The sequence below is a fragment of the Triticum urartu genome, chromosome 4, assembly GCF_003073215.2.
Source record: "Triticum urartu cultivar G1812 chromosome 4, Tu2.1, whole genome shotgun sequence".
Classification (NCBI taxonomy): domain Eukaryota; kingdom Viridiplantae; phylum Streptophyta; class Magnoliopsida; order Poales; family Poaceae; genus Triticum; species Triticum urartu.
In genome coordinates this window covers 422,959,863-422,967,148 of record NC_053025.1, presented here as the reverse complement: position 1 = coordinate 422,967,148, position 7,286 = coordinate 422,959,863, and positions in this window count along the sequence as shown.

Below are 7,286 nucleotides of genomic sequence, written 5' to 3'. Positions count from 1 at the left end.
GTTGGCAATCTTGATAGCGCTTTCATTGTCGTAGTAGAGTGGCACATGCTTCAGACGGATGCCATAGTCCTTGAGAGTTTGCTTCATCCACAGAAGCTGAGCGCAACAAGATCCAGCGGCAATGTTTTCAGATTCGGCAGTGGAGAGAGACACACAGTTCTGCTTCTTTGAAGACCAACAGACAAGAGATCGTCCAAGAAAGTGACATGTGCCTGATGTAGACTTGCGATCAACCTTGTCACCAGCATAGTCAGCATCTGAGAATCCAACTAGATCAAACTATGAGCCCTTTGGATACCATAATCCTAGTGTTGGGGTGTAAGCCAAATATCAAAGAATTCGCTTCACGGCTAAGTGATGCGACTCCTTTGGTGCCGCTTGGAATCGGGCACACATGCAAACGCTAAGCATGGTATCTGGCCTATATGCACACAAATAGAGTAAAGAACCAATCATGGAGTGGTATACCTTTTGATCGAACTCTTTACCATTGTCGTCGGGGCCCAGACAACTTTTGGTTGGCATTGGCGTCATGTATCCCTTGCAGTCTTGCATTCCAAACTTCTTCACGCAATCTTTGAGGTATTTCTCTTGAGATATGAAGATGGCATTGCTTTGCTGATGAATCTGAAGACCAAGGAAGAACTTTAGCTCACCTATCATGGACATCTGATATTGCTCTTGCATCATGTGTCCAAACTCATCACTCTATCTTTTGTCAGTGCAGTCGAAGATAATGTCATCCACATAGATTTGGCATACAAACAGTTCACCATCATATGTCTTCGTGAAGAGTGTAGGATCTAGGGAACCATGTTTGAAGCCTTTGCTCTTCAGGAAGTCTTTGAGTGTGTCATACCAAGCGCGAGGGGCTTGTTTGAGGCCATACAGTGCCTTGTTGAGCTTGTAAACCATATCAGGATGTTTTGGATCTTCAAAGCCAGGTGGTTGTGCAAAATACACTTCTTCTTCAATCTTTCCATTGAGAAAGGCACTCTTAACATCCATTTGATATAGGAGGATGTTGTGATGGTTGGCATAGGCTAGCAGAATGTGAATGGCTTCAAGTCTAGCCACCGGAGCGAATGTTTCATCGAAGTCAATTCCTTCAACTTGAGTATATCCTTGAGCAACGAGACGAGCCTTGTTTCTGACAACTTGACCATGCTCATCTTGTTTGTTGCGATAGATCCATTTTGTGCCTATGATATTGTGCTTGCGAGGATCAGGACGCTTGACAGTTCCCATACATTGTTCAGCTCGAACTGTTAAGCTCTTCTTGCATAGCTTGAATCCATTCAGGTTCCATGAAGGCTTCAGCAACTTTCTTGGGTTCAGATATGGACACAAATGCAAAGTGCCCACATAAATTTGCTAGCTGAGTTGCTCTTGAACGAGTAAGGGGACCAGGTGCATTGATACTATCGATTATCTTCTCAATTTTTACTTCATTTGCAACACGAGGATGAACAGGACGAAGATTTTACTCTTGCTGATCATTGTCTTCATCTTCAGCATTGGCTTCAGGCTGAGCAGAGTCTTCAGGTTGATTTGGTGTAGAAAGGATAAGTTCCTCTTCAGCCTGTGCCTCTGAAAGTATGATTTCTCTAGTACCCATAAGCTTGATTTATTCACTAGGAGGGACTTCATCTAGCACATTTGGCAGGTGCTCTCTTTGCGAGTCGTTAGTTTCATCGAACCGCACATCCATAGTTTCAACCACTTTATAGTGAAAGAGGTTGAAGACTCTGTAGGAGTGTGAATCCTTTCCGTGTGATGTGGATCCTTGATCCAACACCTGACACCAAATACTCTGAAGTAGCTTACATTTGGCTTCTTACCAGTCAGTAGTTCATATGATGTCTTCTTTAGAAGCTTGTGAAGATAAACACGATTGATGACATCGCACGCAGTATCAATGGCTTCAGGCCAGAACTTCCTTGGAGTCTTGTACTCATGCATCGTCCGATCCATCTCAATAGTGTTTTGTTCTTGCGCTCCATGATGCCATTTTGCTGAGGTGTGTATGGAGCTGAGAATTCATGAGTGATGCCCAATGTATCAAGATAAGTGTCGAGGCCGGGGTGTTCTTGAACTATGTGCCGTTGTCGCTTCTTATGTGCTTGATCTTGATGACATAGTTTGTCATGGCACGGTTTGCGAATCGTCTGAAGACATCCTGCACTTTAGTATTGTAGAAAATTATATGCACCCAGGTATATCTAGAGTAATCATCAACAATAACGAAGCCATAGAGACAAGCAGTGGTAGTAAGAGTGGAGTAATGAGTAGGGCCGAATAGGTCCATGTGAAGCATCTCGAAGGGACGTGATGTCGTCATGATTGTCTTTGAAGGATGCTTGGCCCTAGTCATCTTCCCGGCTTCGCAGGCACCACATAGATGATCCTTCTTGAACTTGACGCCCTCGATGCCTACGACATGTTTCTTCTTTGTGAGGGTGTACAAGTTCCTCATGCCAGCATGCCCTAGCCTCCGATGCTAGAGCCAGCACTCTGAAGCTTTTGCTAGAAGACATACGGCCAATTGTGGTCCTACTGAGAAATCTACCATGTACAGATCACCTTTTCGGTATCCTTCAAAGACTAGAGACTTGTTAAATTCCATTAAAACAAGGCAACGATATTTTCCAAGTATCACAATCATATTCAAGTCACAAAGCATTGAGACAGACATTAAGTTGAAACCAAGGGATTCAACAAGCATCACTTTATCCATGTGCTGATCCTTTGAGATTACAACTCTACCTAGACCCAATACCTTGCTTTTACCAATGTCAGCAAATGTGATATGACTCTTGTCATATGGACGTAAGGTTGAGTCCATGAGAAGACTTCGATCTCCAGTCATGTGGTTAGTGCATCCACTATCAATAATCCATTCTGAAGCAGCTGGTGTCATACCCTACAGTGCAGTTAGGGGGATAGGCTTCACGAAGAGTATTGTGAAGCATAAACATTTGACGAGCAAGTGGATTATGAAAGCTCAGATCCAGGTTAGGACTGATAGGATGATTGGCAAGCGATTCAGGATCAAAATACATAGTAAGACCATTTGGGCATTTTATCTTGCGCCCCACAAGATGTTTTAGGTCCCCAGCAATAGCATCTGACGCCTTTGATTTTCGGCTGGAGACCTTTCCCTGCAAAAGAGAGTGAAGCTTTCATAACCACCTACATCTTCAGGGGTGGCTTCAAAGCAATGAGTCTAAGTGCAACATCTGAGAACTTTGGCTTTGGAGCCCTAGCAAATAGTCTTGCAGGAGGTGAATAATACTCATAAGAATAAGCAGAATAATTCTTGGTCTTATGAACATGGCGGTTTGAAGAAACACGCTCATATTCATAGGCCTGAGTATAGTTTCCCTGCAAAACATTTGTGTTAGGGCAACTCTGGTGAGTCCTCTATCTGTATGAAGCCTTTGGACCATGTGAAGCCTTTGGTCCGGGGTTTGTCTTCATCCCAGGTGGTGTCATGATGACATTCACCTGAAGATTTTTAAGACAACTCTTGGGCACCCAGATCTTCTTCAAAGGTGGTCCATTCTTGCAGTTAGTACCAATATACCTGGCAAACACTTCACCATTCTGATTCTTAAATAGTTTATAGTTTGCATCAAAGGATTCATCAATGATAAACGGGTTAGCACAAGTGAAGCCAGATAAGGTAGATGGATCCACTGAAGGCCCCTTTGCAGCAACCCATGTGGTTTTGGGGCACTGCTCAGGCTTCCAGTAAGAACCATCAACGTTCATTTTCCTTTTGAACCCAACACCCTCTTTCCTATGGTTTCGGTTCAGAATCTGTTTCTTGAGGACATCACATAGTGTGTGATGCCCTTTGAGACTTTTGTACATTCCTGTCTCAAGCAATGTCTTCAACCTGGCATTCTCATCAGCAATAGTAGTGGTATCCTTAGCAGAGGGGTTAGTTACCACATCAGCAGTTGAAGATATTGCAATAGTAGTAGCAGTAGAACATCCAGCAACAGAAGTAGCGTTATCACACTCAAGGCATTTTAGACATGGTGGTTCAAATCGTTCCTAAGTGGAACTGGTCTGTTGAGTGCGAAGTGACTCATTCTCTTTTTGAAGATCTTCATGAGCCGCTCTCAAGTTCTCAAGTTCTTGCTTCCTTTGAAGTTTGTAACATCCCAAATTTTCAATTTGGAATGTAATACATTAGATCATCACTGCATATCATATTTTATTTGCTTTCGGTTTGATCCTAGAAATTCTACGCAACTCAAGGACCCTCGGAGAGAGTTGGGGATTTCGTTATTTTCATAATTGAGTTTTCTCAAATTTTGAAAATAGGATCATTTGATTTGATTTGTTTTATCTTCAATTATTTCTATCATAAAAATATGAGAGGGGGAATAAAATGACTTTCCCAAAATAAAGAAATATTGAGGATTTAATAATAAAATCAAATAAGATTCTATTTTGGAGTATTTGCTATTTTATTTGAATTTAGGAAAAATGCGGATTTTTCAAAATTGCATTTAGGCCACAAATAAATGTTCATCATGTTCGTCTTGATTTTAGAAGTCGAGGAAAATTTATTTCGGGATTTGTGGAGTCCGTTTAGTATTTCTTTTATTTGTTTTTCTGCGCGTAATGATTTAAAAAAACGCGCAACCGACTTTGGGCCGTATTCGGCCAGGACTCTGTCCGGCCAGCCTTTATAAGGAGCCGCCCCGAGCCTGTAAGCCCACCCCGCGCCTAACCCTAACCCTAGCCGCCCCATGCCGCCGGACGCCGCCGCCCCACGCCACCGCCGCCGCACGCCAGACCTGCCGCCCGCTAACCCCTCCGCCGTCGTCGAGGTTGACCCCGCCGCCGCTGCCGGTTTTCCCTAGAAAACCATTCGGTTTTCCGCCGGTTTTTCGTTCGGTTTTTTTAGATCCGTTTTTTATTTAGATCAGTTTATTTTCTGGTTTAGTTTATTTAGCGAGCGCTCGCTCGTTCGTTCGTTTTAACGAACGCGTTCACCGTTTAGTTCCAGAACGAACGTTCGTTCGTTAATCTGTTCGTCGTTTTTCTTTTTCTTAGATTTTCCGCGATTATTTCTGATCGCGATTTCTGATCCGATTTTCATTCTAGTATAACTTTTCGCTCGTCTATCGGAATCAGGCGATTCAAGCGCCTGGAGTTTCATCTTGAAACCCTCTTTCTGTTTAACCAACTCAAACAAGTTTTTGCTTCTGTAAAATTTGACCTAGATCCAGATTAGTAAACGAAGCTTGTTTCTTTCGTCGTTTGACTTTCGTTGCTTCGTTCGATTTGATTCTTTTTGCAAACTGGAGTTCTTAAGTTGAACTTTATGGTTAGACCTCTTATTTGAGTTTTACCTGTGCATTAGTTGAGTACTTATTGTATGCTTGTTTGTTTGTGATAGAGTACCCGGAGTGCGCCGCTTGTTACTTCGAATCGCTAGGTTTCGCGGATCGTCAGCAAGGCAAGTAACACTTTGATCATACCTCCTACTACCCAGTTTTTATTGCATTAGATCAATCCTCAAACATTGCATGATTAGGATCTAATTAAATTGTGGGTTTTGGGGAGTAGATGAGGTAGTACCTATTACCTGTTATATTATCAAACCTTTGGGAGTTACTTCTACGTTTTCTTATTGCCATGCTATGCTAGTAGACGTGGATTGGGTGAGTGTATCCATGACAGATGTGAGATTGTTAAATTAATGGTTTATTTAAGGTGGCAACTTAAACACACATCTGAGTGGATTGAGGCACCTGGGTATTCCAGCGATTGCCTGTTTTTCTTTATGGACCGCCACCCAGGCTCAAAGGGATCATGAGATTATTCATACTAGAAACTTCCGTGTGCAGCCACAAGCTACTATGGGCTCTAGCATAGTTGATTAAATCGTGCGAACTCTTACAGTGGTAGGCTAGCAGATGTAGGGGAAAGTAGGTGTAACGGTCTACCCGTTCGTAAGGTGTTAGCACTTCTGAAAGACTATGTCTCGGTCATCAGTTTCTCAAACACCATGTAGTGCGAGAATCCCAACGGAGGAGATCGAGTCTTGTGGGAAAAGTGCGCAAACCTCTGCAGAGTGTATAAACTAATCATGGTTAGCCGTGTCCTCGGTTATGGACGTCTTGAGTATCTAGTACTTGGATTATCATGTGAATCTCATCATGTTACTCTAATTAATATTGTTGGGATTTATATATGATGCTTAATTGGGATTGAGAGGGTGTCTACACTCTCAATGTTTAACAACCACCATGATAGTTAAATAAAATTTATTCCTTTGCAGTAGGGAAAACTTGGCTTTACACAAAACTGTAACCATAGAGCTTTCCACCAGCCATATATGCATGTAGTATAGCCTTATTCTTTCATGTTGCAACGTTCATGTTGCAGACTTTTCAGACGACGAGTAAGGTTCCTTTTAGGTCGTGGTTCTATACTCAGTGATGCCGTTGGAGTTGATGGACTCACTTATCTTCCAAGCCTTCCGCTGTTATCGTTATTAGATGGCCTTAAGCCATATTTATTGTAATAAGTTCTCTATGGAGACACTCGATGTAATAAGTGTGTGATTGCTACTCTGCTATAAAGCCTCCGAGTACTGTGTGGTGTCAGCATTACTGATCCAAGGATGACACCGGAGCACAGAGATCAGACTGTTTGAGGTCTGGTCGCTACAAGATGGTATCAGAGCACACGCTGACTGTAGGACATGACCACTAAGCTAAAGCCCTAGATCACTACTCACTCTTCTCATTTCTGACTCCTCATCTTTTTTACTCTTTTAGGATGGCGGATGCAAGGAACAAGTTTACACAACCGGATGAAGATACACCCTTTGGACGTCACTTGAAGGAAGTCACTAGATACCTGAACATCGGAGTACCAAGCTTCACCGGAACCTACAACGCCACTTTACCCGAGGACGAGCGCTGTATGATTCAAGTTCAAGTTCCAGGAAGGACGTTCATGCCAGTCACTGAGCCCATAGAGTTTTCCTTTGATGCACCAACCTGGAGTCTAGGAAAGAGCATGGCAGCTCACATCGCCATGGGACGTATTGGAGAAGTTTATTGCAATGATCTCAAGGATACTACCTACCAGATTTGTGGGCGCCGAGATGAGCACTGGGAGATGATCAGCACCAAGAAGGATAGATTAATCGCAGCTTTCATCCAGGAGTTAAACCAGCACATTCAACGTCAGGAGAACCAGATGTGCGCAGACATGATAGATCTAAAGAAGGCGAGGACAAGAATCACGGAGCT